Source organism: Ambystoma mexicanum, chromosome 1p, assembly GCF_040938575.1.
Source record: "Ambystoma mexicanum isolate Mex_15411 chromosome 1p, UKY_AmexF1_1, whole genome shotgun sequence".
NCBI lineage: Eukaryota > Metazoa > Chordata > Amphibia > Caudata > Ambystomatidae > Ambystoma > Ambystoma mexicanum.
This window is the reverse complement of record NC_090921.1, coordinates 941,973,791-941,989,218: the sequence shown is the minus strand read 5'-3', so window position 1 is coordinate 941,989,218 and position 15,428 is coordinate 941,973,791.

Below are 15,428 nucleotides of genomic sequence, written 5' to 3'. Positions count from 1 at the left end.
CGTTGAGGGTACGCAGCCGGGGAAGAAACAGTTCGTTACGCCTGATGTTGCAGGAAGACATGGGCATCGGTGGAAAGACGTCAAAGAGGTGGATTCCGGAGTTTCCAAGTTCGCCAGTGAGGCGGATTTACAGGCATGGGTGGTCGTTGTTGGGAACTGCGAGATCGACTTTGGTGTGCTTCACGATTTGGATTCCTGCAGGTTTGTCAGGGCAGGTGCTGAGGACAGTGTCCCTGCGCCCTGTGATAGTTTGGTGCTGCGCGGACCTGAAGCAGTGGAGTTCTTTATCACTGCGGTCCGCTGCGAGGAGGAGGGTCTACCTGTTCTCCTTGATCTGATGAAATATGTTTAGTTGCCGGCTGGTGTGTGGGGTGTGTGTGTGTGCGTGTTGCATGGGCCCGTGTGAGTGAGTGAATGCGCGCGCTGAGAGTTGTGTATGGGTGATTGCTTTGTGTTGTATTGAGAAATTGCAATCTTGTGTGCTAATGAGATGTTGTTGAGTGTGTTCCTGCATTATTTTGCATTAAATTGCATATTGTTTTCTCTAATTCAATGATTCTTTGCAGGTGGGACTCAACTTGTGGGATTTGGACTCGTGGTTGGGGGTACCCGCCCGTGAATTTCAGTGGTTGATATACTTAACTTGTATACTAAATGGAACTGTCCAATACTTAACATGTTTTCATGCAGGTTGGATTTCCATTATTGGGTTGTACGGACTCGTGGGTGGGGGCATTTGCGGGTTGAATGGCTTCATTGAGAACAGCATTGTTTATCTTGTGCTGTGAGTATTTTTGATGCACTTACAGTTATCTTTTACCAATAATTGACTGTAATGATGCATTTTACCATCATTTTTGTTTTTGAACGTGTGTGCAATGTTTTGCGTGTATGCCATCCATCCTGTGTTTGGGGGTTTGCATATGGTGCGTGAGGTGAACATTGCAGTGTGCAGGAGTGGGAGTCGTTGGTTATTGTGGCGTTCTGCTGTGATGCAGAAGGTGGGGATTGGTGTCCTCAGTGGTGATGTAATGTCCTGCGGTACTGCAGTTGGCTAAACCTGGGGTCCATGGTGAGTGGTGAGTGTGCTGCGTTGGTGCAGTTTGGCTGGACCAGGGGTCCATGGTGTGAAGTGTGCTGCGTTTTGCGTTCGCAGGAGGCTGGACCTGGGGTCCAAGGTATGTAGTAGGTGTGCTGCGGGTGGCAGTAGGCTGGACCTGGGGTCCAGGTATGTGGTAGGTGTGCTGCGGCTGGCAGTAGGCTGGACCTGGGGTCCGTGGTGATTAGAGTGTGTTTGGTGTGTGTCTGGTTCAGGTGGTTGGTCCTGGCTGTGTTCCGCATTCTTGCGGGTTGGTTCTCTATGGTTCAGGGTTTTGTGGTGTTGTGGTACCCTTAGGGGTGCTGTGGTGAACTGTTTCGTTGTTGTGCTTGTTGTTGCTCTGTTGAGCTCTGTGGTTCGTGCCCGGGGGTGGCAGCCCTGGTGTCCTAGGGGGCAGACTAGGACGGGAGGATGTTTGTGCACTGAGGGTTGAGGAGTGTTAGGTAGTTATCTGTTGTGGACGCTGGGTCGTGGCAGGACCTAGGTTCCAAGTGGCAGCTTGGAACAGGTGGAGGTGCGTAGTTTTTTATTTTTGTTTCTCGAAGGTTGTCCAGTTCTGTTTATAGAAGGAGTCAGCCCTTTGTAGACTGCGTTGGGTTCCTCTCTGTTTTGTTATAAAGGGAGGAGTGGAAGTGGTGTATAGTTGGGCGTAGGACTTGGTATAAGGGTTTGGTTGACACAGAAGTGTCAAGTTGCCCAACGTGTTGGCACAGTGTTAGTATCCTGGGGGTGCCATGTAGGTTTTATTGGGTTCTTATTTCTTTGGTGGAGCACTTTCCTGTTTCCTTTATCTTCCTTGGAGTGTTGGGGTTTTGGTGTTCTCTGGGGGCAGTTTCTTGTCGCCAGTGGTGTTACTAGTTGGTGCATTACGTGCTGGCCACACGTACATGTAGGGGTTTTTGTCTGGTGATGGTGTTGGTGTGATCATTCTCTGTTCCAACAAGGTAAAAGGAGGGAGAAGTGTTGTAATGAGTCTTACAAGCTGAGTGGATGGAATCTAGTGATGTCAGTGTGAGAGGAGTGTTGGTGTGTGTGGGGGTTCTATGCTTGGCAGTTGGAGTTATGCTGACTTGGAAAGGACATGCCAATGTTTTGTTCCTGGCTTTAACTACAATAAATCTACTTAATAACTTACCTGCTGGCTCGGGTGTTCATCAGCTTCCAAGTTATTACAATTATCAACATTATCGATTTGGAAACTTTTTTCTTTCATCGTATTAAAGTGGAATTTGTTTTGACACAAATTGAATGACTCACCGTGCATATTACTGAAGAAAGGTTGTCGCATTTGAGTAACTTCTTCCCAATTTCTTTTTCACTTAGAATATACCTGTGTAGTAGCCTCACAGTCCTTGGGAAATACTCATACTGACAATTTAACAAATGTACTCCTAGCTATTCAACACTTGGCTCATTTTAAGATTATATTAGCAGTCGCCAAGGGAGTGCTTTTTTTGGCTACAACCTTAAATATTCTTCCCCAGCATGGGTCTAGCATGGATTCACATGCTCATTAATATTCCCCGTCGTCAGGCTGGGAATCCTCGGTAAAAGAAAAAACAGTTTCACTTTCACTTACAAACTGTATTTCTGCTTTAAACCAATCACTGTCATCTGGGTCATACTGCACCCATCCAATGACATTCCTCTCCCTAAGCCCCTCCTCTGGCAGCCATCTTCAGATTTGGTAAGCACGTCAAGTGTCAGTATGACCAAGAAGAGCCGCAAAGGGGATGGATGGGAGGTTTCGCATGGGAATCCATGCCAGACCCATGCTGGAGAACAAAAGTTAAAGGTAAGTAACTTAAACCTTCTCCAGCATGGGGCTGGCATGGATTCACATGCTCATGAAAAATGAATACATAGCAGTACAACATTACATAACTACGGGAGGTGACAAGGCTCAACAGAAGCAATTACAATTACCCCTGGAACAGACTCACCTCAAGCAAACAGGTTGCATAGCACTGCTTGGCCGACTGGCCTCCTCTCTGGAATCCCTGTCGACGCAGTAGAATTTCGTGAAGGTGTGTGTGTACCTCCACATAGCAGTCCTGCAGATGTCAAGCAGGGGCACACAAGAAAAGGAACGCTGTCGTTGCAGCGATCGCTCTGGTAGAGTGGGCTCTCGGACAGCTGGGCAAATGGTCGGTTATCCAAACTGATGACAGTGTGTGATACAGCCAGAGAGCAATCTTGAAATGAAAGCCTTGGACAAGGCCTTCCCATGGTTCACACGACCAAAGTTCACAAACAGCTGTGAAGTGTTCTGAAAACTTTGTGCGTGTCACGTAGAATGTCAGGGCACGGGCAAAGTCCAGCGAGGGCAAGGGGTTTCCGCCAGAGACTAAGGTTTTGGGGAAAAAACAGGTAGCAGCAAAGGCTCATTGAGGTGGAATTCAGAAGGAACCTTCTGCATGAAGGAGGGGTGTGTACGCAGCACCACTCTCGATTTGTGGAAAGTCAGGTAAGGCTGCTTGCAGGATAGTGCCTGGATCTCACCTACCCTCCTAGCAGAGTAGAGATGGCCACAAGGAAAGCCGTTTTGCACGAAACTAGAGTGGGCCTGATGCAGATGCTCGAAGGGAGCCCCCATGAGCCTTGTAAGAACCGAGTTGCATTCCCATGCCGTGGCAGGAGCCTTCACCAGCGGGAAAGATCTGAAAAGTCCTGGTGACCTGGTCGAGCGGGAGATAGCCGCCAGATGTACTTTGATGGAGACGTTGGCCAGTCTGGCCTTGACCAAGGATAGCAAGTACAGCAAGATCTGTGGGTCTGTGACCCTCGAAGGGGTAATCTTCTGTGACCGGCACCACTTAATGAAATGCTTCCACTTGTGACCATAGCACTACAAGGTCGCTGATGCCCTGGCCTTGTCAATGATCTCCCTGTGTTCTGCTGGCAACTCATATCCTCCAAACTCTAAGGCTACAGGAGCCAAGCCTTCAGATTCAGCTTCTTGGGTCGTGATGCAGAATTGCGCTTCCTTCTCTGGTGGGACGATCCGGAACCACTGGTAGCTTGATCGGAGGCGACACTGACAGGCTGAGAATGTCCGGGTAATAAATCTGCCTCGGCCAAGTCGGGGCGATGAGTATCATCCTGCATTGACACTGTCCGAGTGTGTTGATGACTCGTAGCAGGAGGGGGAGAGGAGGTAACGCATACAGAAACAGCCCTTCACACGGGAAGGAGAACGCATAACCCAGGCTGCTTGGTTGATGGTTCTGCTGGCAAACATCTGGCATTTGGAGTTTGCCGCAGTCGCAAACAGATTGATCTGGGGTCTGCCCCACTTGACGAAGATGCGGTCCACCTGATCCTGCCAAAATTCCCACTCGTCGTAGGAGTGCAATCCCCTGCTGAGGGAGTCTGCAATGGTGTTCTTGACCCCCGCTAGGTGCAGAGGGATGAGGAACATCCCTTGTCCGATGGCCCAGCACCACAGGTCCTACGATTCCTTGGAGAGCGCCGGGGATCGAGTGCCTCCCCGTTTCCTGATGTGGAACATGGTGGTGGTGTTGTCCGTGAAGATCCTCACCACCGTGCCCTTCAGAGACGGAAGCAATGACTTGAGGGCCCAGAACACTGCCCATAGCTCCAGGATATTGATATGGAGATCCTTCTCCTCTGGCAGCCACAGGCCTCTGGCGTGCAGACATCCAGTGTGGGCTCCCCATCCTTCCAGGGAAGCATCCGTGGTGACTGTCTCCTGGTATGGAGGGTTTTCAAATCCCATGCCCTAGGCGATGTTGGAGCGGACGCCCCACAATCCTATCACCTGACAGAACTCGTTGTTGAGAGGGATCTTGTCTGCAATGCTCCCGGACACCTGTATCCAGCGAGCATCCAGGAACTCCTGAAGGGGTTGCATTTGCAACATGGAGAGCCGGATGAGGTAGATGCAGGACATCATGCCGAGCAATGACTTGATGGCCTGCACCGTGGCTGTTTTTGTCGACGACAGTCGCTGCACCTTCCCTTGAATAGCTGCTACCCTCTCCTCCGAGGGTGATGCCAGGCAGGACACCATATTGAGTCTGGCATCTAGGAACAGCGCATTCTGCAATGGTGTTAAGAAAGACTTTGGTTAATTGATGGAGAATCCCAAATCCTTCAGCAACTGGACAGTCATCTCTGTGTGTCCGACGGCCAACTCCCGCGAGTGGCCCAATGAGCCAGTCATCGACTTTCCCCTAGAGGAGCGAAAAGAAGAGCAATGCTGCTGGAGAGTGACCAGGGAACGGGCCGTCTCCGTATCTGCCTTGATGATGAAGGCCTGGAGGGATAAGTCGACGACCTTCCCAAACAAGTTCTCTCAATCGAAGGGCATGTCAAACACCTTCGCCTGGACCCCCTGCTGGAAATTCATGGCCTTCATCCAGCCTTGGCGACAAAGGCAGACACCGTTCTCCATCTGCCGGAACCCTGTGTCAGTGACGTCCAACACCACTGTGATGGCGTGATCAGACGCTACTTCCAGAATGTCCAGAGACACGTCCCTTGGCTGAGCTGGCGGGATCGAGAAACTAGGCCCTTCGCTGTCATCCTCCTGATCCACGTCCTTGTGGACCATGTGCAAGGACTCCTGGTCATTGTCATCCGTGAATGAGATTGCCATGTCTTGGGCCACAGTCTGGGAAGGCTGTTTCGGGGCCTCCTCGTCCCCCCTCCTCCCCCCCCCCGAAAGGCTTGAACCGGGGCCTGAGCCTATTTCCCCCCTTCTGGCATGCCAGCAGTCTTTGCTAAAGACACTGCAGTGGTGTGTCTTGTGGGCAGGGATACCTTCTGTGCTGCAGGAGCTACCTTCACAGGGTCAGTGCCCTTAGCCATCGTGGTAGTGGCAGTCGCCAATTCCATCGATGACAAAGTCTTAGCCTGTGCCAATTGGGTCTGCTTCGGCTGTTCTGCCTTCTCCTCCGTCCACGGCTTCTCTGACTTCTCCCGCAGTTTAACCGGGGTAGATTTCCTTTTCGAGGAGGAGCTCGATTGTCAGCTGACAAATGGAGGCGAAGAGTTATGTCAATCACGCCCTATCCACCTTGGGACCCCCTTCTGCGGCAAACCCGGTGGACTCGGACTTGCGGTTCTTGGCCCTGTCTTGGGCCCCCACAGATGAGGTGTCCTCAAAGGACTTATAAAACCGCTCCTCAGAACTGGCACAGCTCATTTTCAAAATTGCTCTGCAGGAGCAGCAGTAGGATATCTCGGGAGGATAGCTCAGTGGCAAAGTACTCGCCTTGGAAGCAAGATGGCACGGAGCAACCCAGGTTTGATCCCCGGGTCCGCACTTGGAAACCTCTGGGTATTAAGCGCATTATAAATAACCTATCATATCATAATAAACGACCAAGGACATGTTGAGAGCAAGAAACAGAATGCAGAGGGATCTCAAATGTGGTAGATGGAATGGGGTGAATTTAGTAGCTTCAGCTTCTAAAGTGTATAGGGGATCAGATTTTCTAGATCAGCTAGAGAAAGCTAAGGGATCAATTACAGGATTGCAGTTGAACAATGTACATGCAAGCATGGAAGAACTCCATGTAATCAAAGTTCTAAGTAGCATCACCCAAACTGCATTACTAAGTTTAATTAACAACATTATTATTGCAGGCTAAAGAAACAAATGGGATATCCCCTGTGGGAAAGTGCAAGACTACCTGAACAAGAAGCTGAGAGTGATCCCAGATGACATCAAGCACCAATCCTTGCCAGAGCTGTTGGGAAAAGATTCCAGAGTCCCGCAAGCATTATGGCTCTGTTAAAATGGATGGAAGTTTTCTAACTGGCAGAGTGCCTTTGAGATGTTCATTCAGCACCTATGGACCTGTGCGAGGAATGTGACCACAAATTATCAGATGGCACTCGGAACCTGGACATGGTGCAAATGGAACTTGGTGAATTATAGAAACATCTGAGAGATACAAGTCCCGGGAGAATCCAGCCATTCTGTAGCGAGGATCCCGTAAGTGAAATGGGATGTGTGGATAGGGATTTGAAATGATTGGACGCCGAAAGAGCTTCCACAACTCCAATGTATAAACAGAGTGAAACCAGGTTGCGCATTAACTGTTGAAGATCGGATTTGCTGGGAGGGAACGCCAAAGGTTTAATTCTCAATGGATCATGAATGTTCATTGCTAATGATAGCTGCATCCACCTGAAAGATTCTAGAAATTGATGGAAGGTTTGCATTACTGACATTCGCTAAGATACATGATGTATTCTGGCCTGCAAAGTTAGAAATGCAGGTTTAGCTGAAGTTTCAAGTGAGCTTTAGGTGGTCAACTGTAATGCCCTATCGCTTTGTTAATTTGCTAGAACTGTTGCCTTAGGTGCAGAAATGGTCAGACTGAACTTTATTTGTTACATGCAGCTTATGAGGAAATTAAATGCATTTAAGAACAGTGACTTGCTGCACTGCAATGGGAATACTGTGCCATGATACCAAGATTGCCAAATAAGCTGGTTTCTATATGTAGTTTATGTTGATTTGAGCAATCGTTATTACTGTCTTTATTTTTTCCTGGAGTTATTAGATAGCATTGAAATTGTCATTGTAGATGAGAACCGTGAAGACGACGAAACAATGCAAAATAAACCGCTACAGATAATGCCTAATGAGTATGTATGGACAAAATCTCCTTTTTGAAAATGTATGGATTAACCTGAGCACAAACGAAAGTGGATTGAATAATAAACTAAGTTTGTAGTTAGGGATAGGAGATACAGGTCCAAATAGGACAAGGATTTTAGATAGTAATTTGGGGGATAATGAAAGGAATTAAAAGTAAAATAAATATGGGGAAGGTTGCAGAAAGAGCACAAAAGGAGGGATCTGTTATAGCCAACAATAATGTATTTCTCATGGGCCCCTGGACGCCTATGAGCCACCGCCAGGTTAGAAACACAATGATAGCAGAGCCACTGATGTGGACACAGACTTAAGATGGGATTTGTTGGTACAAACAAATGGACTGCACGGAAAGACGCGTGAGATGTCACCAATGAAGGTGAGATTTCCTTGTCCGAGAACTGGAATGAGAGTCACATGGGTGATAATCACCAGATCAAGTTCCATAGAGTGTTGTGGAAAGATCCACTAAAGGTGGATGTTTTATCACCAGGGTAGGCCGGGCAGAATCATTCAGGTCTTGCAGGGTGGTGTAAAAGATCAAATGTTGCATGCAAATAACGCTTTGCAGATGGACTTTACAATATCTTCTACAACTTAAATATTTCAGCTCTGCATTTGGAATGTGGGTCCTATATTTGGGCATAGCTGGGTCATTATTTAAAACAAAAAGCAAAAGCAAGTAGGAATATTGGATTTTTCGACCAAAATAATTCGGTCATTTCTCTATTCTTTTTTAAAATTTGGTTAATTCATGGAAAACCCTGTTAATCTTGAGCTGTTTTGATAGTAAGCCCAAGGGAGTCTGTATATTGGTATGTAACAGCCTACGTTGTGGAAAACTATCAAGGACACAGAAGGTAGGTTGCTATTGACTGAAGTGTAGGTCGAAAATGCCCCATTCATGCTAGGATCAGTGTCTTCTGGGCCCTGCAACGCCAGTGGACACTTTTGGGGAGACCTTTTGGAGTACGTAAGCCAATTTAAGGGTGGGAACATAGTTTTAGGCTGGGATTTTAATAGTGTCCCGGATCACTCAATAGAATGCTTGCATGCGGGGGGGAAAGCTAGTAAATAACTCAAGATACTACTGAATGTGCACAATGTAATTGATGTTTGAAGGGTTAGGAGTCCAGGAGTAAAGGAAGATGTTTACTCCGCAGTCCATGACATCCACTCAAGACTTGATTATTTCATGCTATGGGATAGGCTAGTTAGCACTACGTAAGTTGATAATATACAGAAGAAAGCATAATACAATCAGATAAAGATTCAATAAAAAAAAGAAAATTAAATAAACAAATCCTACTGATCTACAAGTGTCCACATAATGATAATGCATCTTCGAAACCACTTCAATTAAATATGTAGCCTATTAGTTTTGGCCTAATAGTAAGAATGTAGATGTCGCTTCTTCAGGGCCCGTACAGATCAGGTCAGGACTATCAATTTACCATTCACAATGATAATGTGATGGATTGTTGTTACCATTTTAATGATTCTTGTCAACATTATAAGACATCTTCCCAACCTACTAGTTGCATTATAGTCCAATGTATAGCATGATAAATGGAGAAAATTGTTAACTGGTTAGTCTCTTTTAACTACATTAAACCATATGGTCAGCCACGTATAAAGGCTCTGTCAAATCATGCAGAGAAGAGCACACCAAACACAGATTCATCCTACGATACAGAGAGCAAACATTGGCTAATGTGCCCTCGATAAGGTGCTTCCAAACCAAAAAGTTCTCTACGCTTTGTTTACACCCCAGAGGACTTGTGTTGGAGCATAAGCCCAATATACAATTATGTTTTTCTTTAACCCGCTTATCCGACACCAATGGTGGAAAATAGAGTCCTCAAAGTGGAAACTGTAGCCATCTCAACGTTATGCTGATTTAAGGAACCACGTCATGTGCCCATAGTATCTTGCCGAGCTGTGAAAACTATAGAAAAATGAGAGCAGAAAATATAAAGCAAACCCCGAGAAACAGATCTAACATCTAAACAAGCACACATTTATACCGCGGATGGTTTTGGACTTCGTGTGACGGCTCAAAATTCATTAATGACAACAAAAGTTCAAAAGTGATGAACTAATAACTATCATCAGTGTATTAACTAAGAATGAACTCTTGCACATGCTACAATGAGGGGAAGGCGAGGGACTGATGTGGGGTCCATGAAATGTACACAGCACTAATCCATGTTGACATTTATGCTAGAATTCCCTTGGATGCATTCATGAATAAGCATGCTTTTACGTTTCATGTCTCAGCTGGACCATTTTCCCCTGCTAGTAGCGGGTGTGCAGTGTCGCCACTCACTCCCAGTCCATTTCTCAGCCAACGACCTCCTTCACACCATGTGTTCCGAGAGCGGCCCAAGCCTTTCCGTGTAAAAAAAAATGTCGCACGTACACACTGGTATCAATCCACGTTTATTGTATAAAACTTAATCGAACATAAAGCGCACATTGCAGCTGCTTTAAGTGGAGAATAATAGCACAGCAATAAGGGAAGACGAGGGAATTGCATACAAAGCAGACGCCGGGCGTGGAAGCAAAATGGGGGCCAGGCTTGGGAAGGTCCAGCTCCCTGGCGCTAGTTTTCCCATTGGAAGCGAACACTGCAGACGTCGTGCTTTGGCTGCTTAGAGATTATGCGCGCTGCACTCCCTCCTGCTCATAATTTATACAAAGGACGATGCTGCCCCATCTGTAGCGCTTAAATATTTGGCCCACATCACATTCAGCCCCAGTATGTGCCTGCTGCTGGCTTGGATGCGAGGTGGCATGTTAGTTTGGGTACAGTGCCCCTTTAAACGCTGCCTCTCACTTACGATGGAGCCAGACCTGCTGTTTATGGGGCACATCTGGCACCCCCTGATACACCGACTGGTAGAACTCTATGTTCTGCTTAGAATTTCCTTGCTGTACAGCTAGACATGTTTCCATGTTTTCCCCATGATGCAATATGACGAAACATGTCAGGAAGGGTGCTGAAATAGCAGCATTGAAATTAGTCTGGACGGGAAGGTCTGAGGCACGTTTCCGGGGGCTTCTGTCCGGGTGACAATGTCATGTGCAGAAATGCATTGTTTCACATCCGCATGTCCTTAATGTATCTAGCCGTAAATTGTACCTATTCTGGTGCAAAAACTTGGGGCACATTAGATTAGTTTAAAAGTATTGACAACAAACCCCACATCTGCTGATGCTTTGTGCCCCAGTGTCTTTCTTTCCTTTCAGCTGTAAAATGGATTGTTAAAAAGAACTGTTTTCCACATGACAAGATGGAAACTAATTTGCTCTCTACAGACTGTATATGGTACACTGTATAGTGCGCTGGAGGTGTGGTGAGAATTATAGGTCTAATAAGCAATATCGTTTTTTTCTGAAAGAAAAATCCAACTCTTTGGAGATATTCCATCTGAGGCGCAGTTAGCTACACAAGAGGCTTATATTGGCTGGTTATGGCTCGGGTCGAAGTTAGGTCCCTTTGGATCAACGCAGGCTCTGGCGTCATTACCGGCCGGCAAAGCCACCTTCCGAGGGCCATAGGGCTGTTAGTGCCCACACAACTGCCATCATTTAGTGGGTGAGCCCAAGGATACTAATAATCTTAGTTGGGAGGGAATGGGAAGAAAGGTGCATCACAGATGGTTCAGGAACAAAACAATGGACTCCGGATGCGCAGCCCAGGAGCCAGAATTTGAAGGCCTGGACGGGGAGCGGGTGGGGCAAAGCGACGAGAGCATGAGAGATAAAGAAGGGAACTGGAACAGGTGTCAAAGAGGGTCGGTGTAGAGGGAAGATTTGCCATAAAGTAATACACAGCCATGTTTGTTCTTAGTAGGTGAGCCATGGTACTGATCAGTAGGGGGGACTCGCACATTTTTGTAAAATTTGGTAAACTTGGTTTTAACCTTAAGTTATTAAGGGTAATCCAGGCGTGCACTCCTTGCTCACTAGGATTTTGGTGCTGGACTGCCTTTGTTGGTGGGGCTAAAATGGAATGCAAATGGATATTTCTCATTTGTGGAGGGTACAGTGAGCTATACACACAGATCTAGACCCTTAGTGGGAAACACCCCATAGAACAGGTTGAGCCATGTTTGTATTCAGTAGACGAGCTTCATCATTTTGTAAATTTACCTTAAGGTAATGCCTGCCTCTGAGCCAACCAGCATCGTTTAGCCTTGCCTGGGGTATTTCTCAATGAGGCGTAGCAAAACTCTTTCAAATTGTGCAAATGCCTGGGCTCATTACACAGAAGCCCAGTCCCATGTAAACAGGTCTCAAATAGTAATACAGATGGCAGTGCTACAGAAAATGGGAATTGGTCCATGTATGATATCCTATATCAAACTGCTATATACAAATCCTAGGGTCAGAGTTCTGGTTAACTCCCTAACTTCAGCACCCATCACACTCCATAGGGGTACACGCCAGGGTTGCCCATTCTCCCCTATATTATTTGCGCTCGTCATTGAACCCATGGCTGACAGTGTCAGAGATAAACACACCAGCAAGGGTATATGACTGCGGGACATGCCAGAAATTATATCGCTATACGCGGACCATGTGCTCCTTTACATCAGAGACCCTTCTGTAGACTTAGATCCGACCATCCGCGATATAACAAAAATTAGCACTTTTTCGGGTTTTACCATCAACTACTCCAAGTCTGAAATATTCCTGCTAACTACTGCATCCCCAAACCGACATGCGAGTTCCCCCTTCGTTGGTCCCCCGGAGGCATCAGATATCTCGGGGTCCAGGTTTCTTTACTTAGGTCCTCCCTACTGGCTGACAATTACACTGCTACTGCGCAACTTGTGGAGGCCAAGATGTCAAGGTGGCGCAACCTCCCGCTCTCCTTATCAGGCAAATTGTCACTAATCAAAATGATAATAGTCCCCAAGCTTCTGTATATCTTTGCAAATGTCCCGATCTGGCAGGGGAAACAGTACTTTACGAACTTGCACTCTGTATGTGCCCAATTCCTATGGCACTCCGGTGCGCAAGAAGTGGCAACACATGACCCTACCCTTTGAGAGAGGGGGCTTTAATGCCCCTGACCTTACACGATATTGGATTGCTGGCCAAGCCCAACATGCCACACACTGGTATAAACACCTAGATCCGCCCCCCCCACGTGAAACTTGAGAATCTAGCAAGTAAGGAAGTAAACATCATGTCCCTAATTCTCTATCGTTCATACCGCTCTGATGCCCCAGCTGACCCCGTAGCCACCACAACCATGGCATGGAGACCGCTGTTGCAACTCCACCCCGATCATCACCCATATTACAAGTGGTTGCCAATCTGGCGCTTTCCGGGTCTCACCCCCACACACATGACAAACTCCTCATGCGACACTGGCTTGACCTAGGATACTAGGCGCTATCTGATTTGTATCCTGAAGGAAAATTCATCACCCCACTGACATGGCGACCTGGTCACTCTGGTCCATTGCTGGAGCTGCTACAATACTTTAGACTAAGAGCGGCAGTTCGTGCCATGTGGCCCTCATACCCAGATGAGCCCCCGACTCGCCTGAGATTTGCTATATATCCAATTCGTCCGGTGGGAGGGGCATAATATCCTCCCTCTACAAAATGCTGATGACAAAGGCAGTAGACGCTGCTCAGAAACCGCGAGACACATGAAGCAATGAGCTGGGTTTGGTCATTACAGACGCCATGTGGGGTAAAATGTGCATGCACACACGCAAGATTTCCCTGAATTCCAGATTCAGGTGCATGCAACGCAAGCTCCTCAACAGACTGTACTACACGCCCCTCAGTTTGGGGAAATTTGCTCAGAACCAGTCCCACGCCTGCCCGAGGTGCAGATCTAGAGAGGCCGATCATATCCACATGTTTTGGTCCTGCAGCGCGCTTGCTACGTTCTGGGAAGCAGTGACCCAAGCCCTATCCGAGATAGTGGGGATCCAAATCGGGCTTGATCCTCTTGCTATGCTGTTTGGTTTGTGGGATGGGGCTGGGGCAAAGAAAGTGTCCAGGTTTCTGAATATTGGGGCCATGGTGGCCAAGAAATGCATTCTGCAATGTTAGAAGCAACAGTCCCCTCCTTCTCTTGAGATGTGGCTGAGGGCCCTTACCTGGACTCAAATATGTGAGGAAGGGCTACATCAATTCCCTCCCGCCGAATTCCCACCCGAAAAATGTGTGGACAGATTTCTGTAGCTACTTGAACAGCAAACATGGCATTGAACTGCTCTCTTCTCCTCCGTCTGATGCACAGGTTGAAGCATAACTTTGAATTGTGAAAAGACTAATGGGCTGCTAATCCATCCCCCATTGTACACCCCTGAATGTATCAAGTATTGCTAATCCCAAACATATATAACATTTGCTGTGTTGTTGTGTTGAGTGCCTGCTACTGTTTCTTGCCAATGAAGAGAAGTTAAAAAAAAATAGTGGTACAGACCTCTGAGAACAGAGTGCATGAATATATACCTCCTGTTCAATGCTTTGCACAAGGATCTAAAATACTGAGTTCCTGTTGATATAATTGAAATGAAATGTAAAATCGTAATCTTAAAAAAATATTTTTGTTCAATGCAGGTTTAATGGGAGGGGGATCTCCACACTCCAGTCTTCACCTACCGTTCTATCCTGCCTCCTTATCCCCTATCAATCAATGCATTTGATATTGTGACTCTACTTGGCTGCTCTTGATTTAGTCAATTAAATCTGTACAAAGCTCAAACATTAGTAAATTACACAGAGGCAATTGGTTACCTTTACTTTTGCGTGCAGACAGGTTCCCTCGTTGCAATTTGGACATTTGCACCCACGAAGTGCAAAACAAAGGTATTGTTACTTGAGGCATTCATGACTTTAATGTCTAGGGTCAGATTATTATATAGTCTGCCAGTGGGACTGAGAATCATCCTAATAATGGGGAGATAGTATTGCATATGCAGACCAGTTTTTATAGTATGTCCATGGGGAGCTAATTGGTTGGAGGACCTAGCCAAGACTTAGATGAGGTGAGATGATTCTTCAGAAACATGGCAGCAAGAAAGCTCAAAGGGCAGGCCATTAAGGGTCTATTTTGTGGAACCGAATTAAAGTATCAAGAATTAAGATTTTCATTGGAAGAAACACAAGTTGAAGATAAAATATAATGAAGGTTCCCGTATGCAGGTGTATGCCAATGGCTACCAGACAAAGATGAATCTTGAAAAGACATTGCAACTTCATGAGTCTTATGGTGACCCAAACACGTTTCCACGCATCTCCCACCCCCAGCCGGAGAGCTACAGAATCTACAACAGTATGGCCCCATTCTTTCCACTGGCCTGCCTGGCACCAAACATGGCTTTTCAGGGGTGTCAGCCTGGCATGTGATTAAGCTTTCTGATCTGACCCTACCAGCATTTTAGAAAAAACAACCAGGCATGATATTGACTCTTCCTAGACCGGCTAATAGAGGTGAAACCTACACATGATAAGCTCAACCATAAAGCGTTTTGCCCCTTTCTGAGCAGGCCCAACTGTTCATCACTGCATGCTGGAAACAGCTGTTCTAAGGAATACATTTGTGAGGGCGTGTGGGAATGTTGTGCAGAGACACTATCCAGGCTGCAGAGGTTTTGGATCCACACATGTGCAATTCTTAAGCATCCTACTTTGCTTAGGCACGCATTTTGGAGGAGCA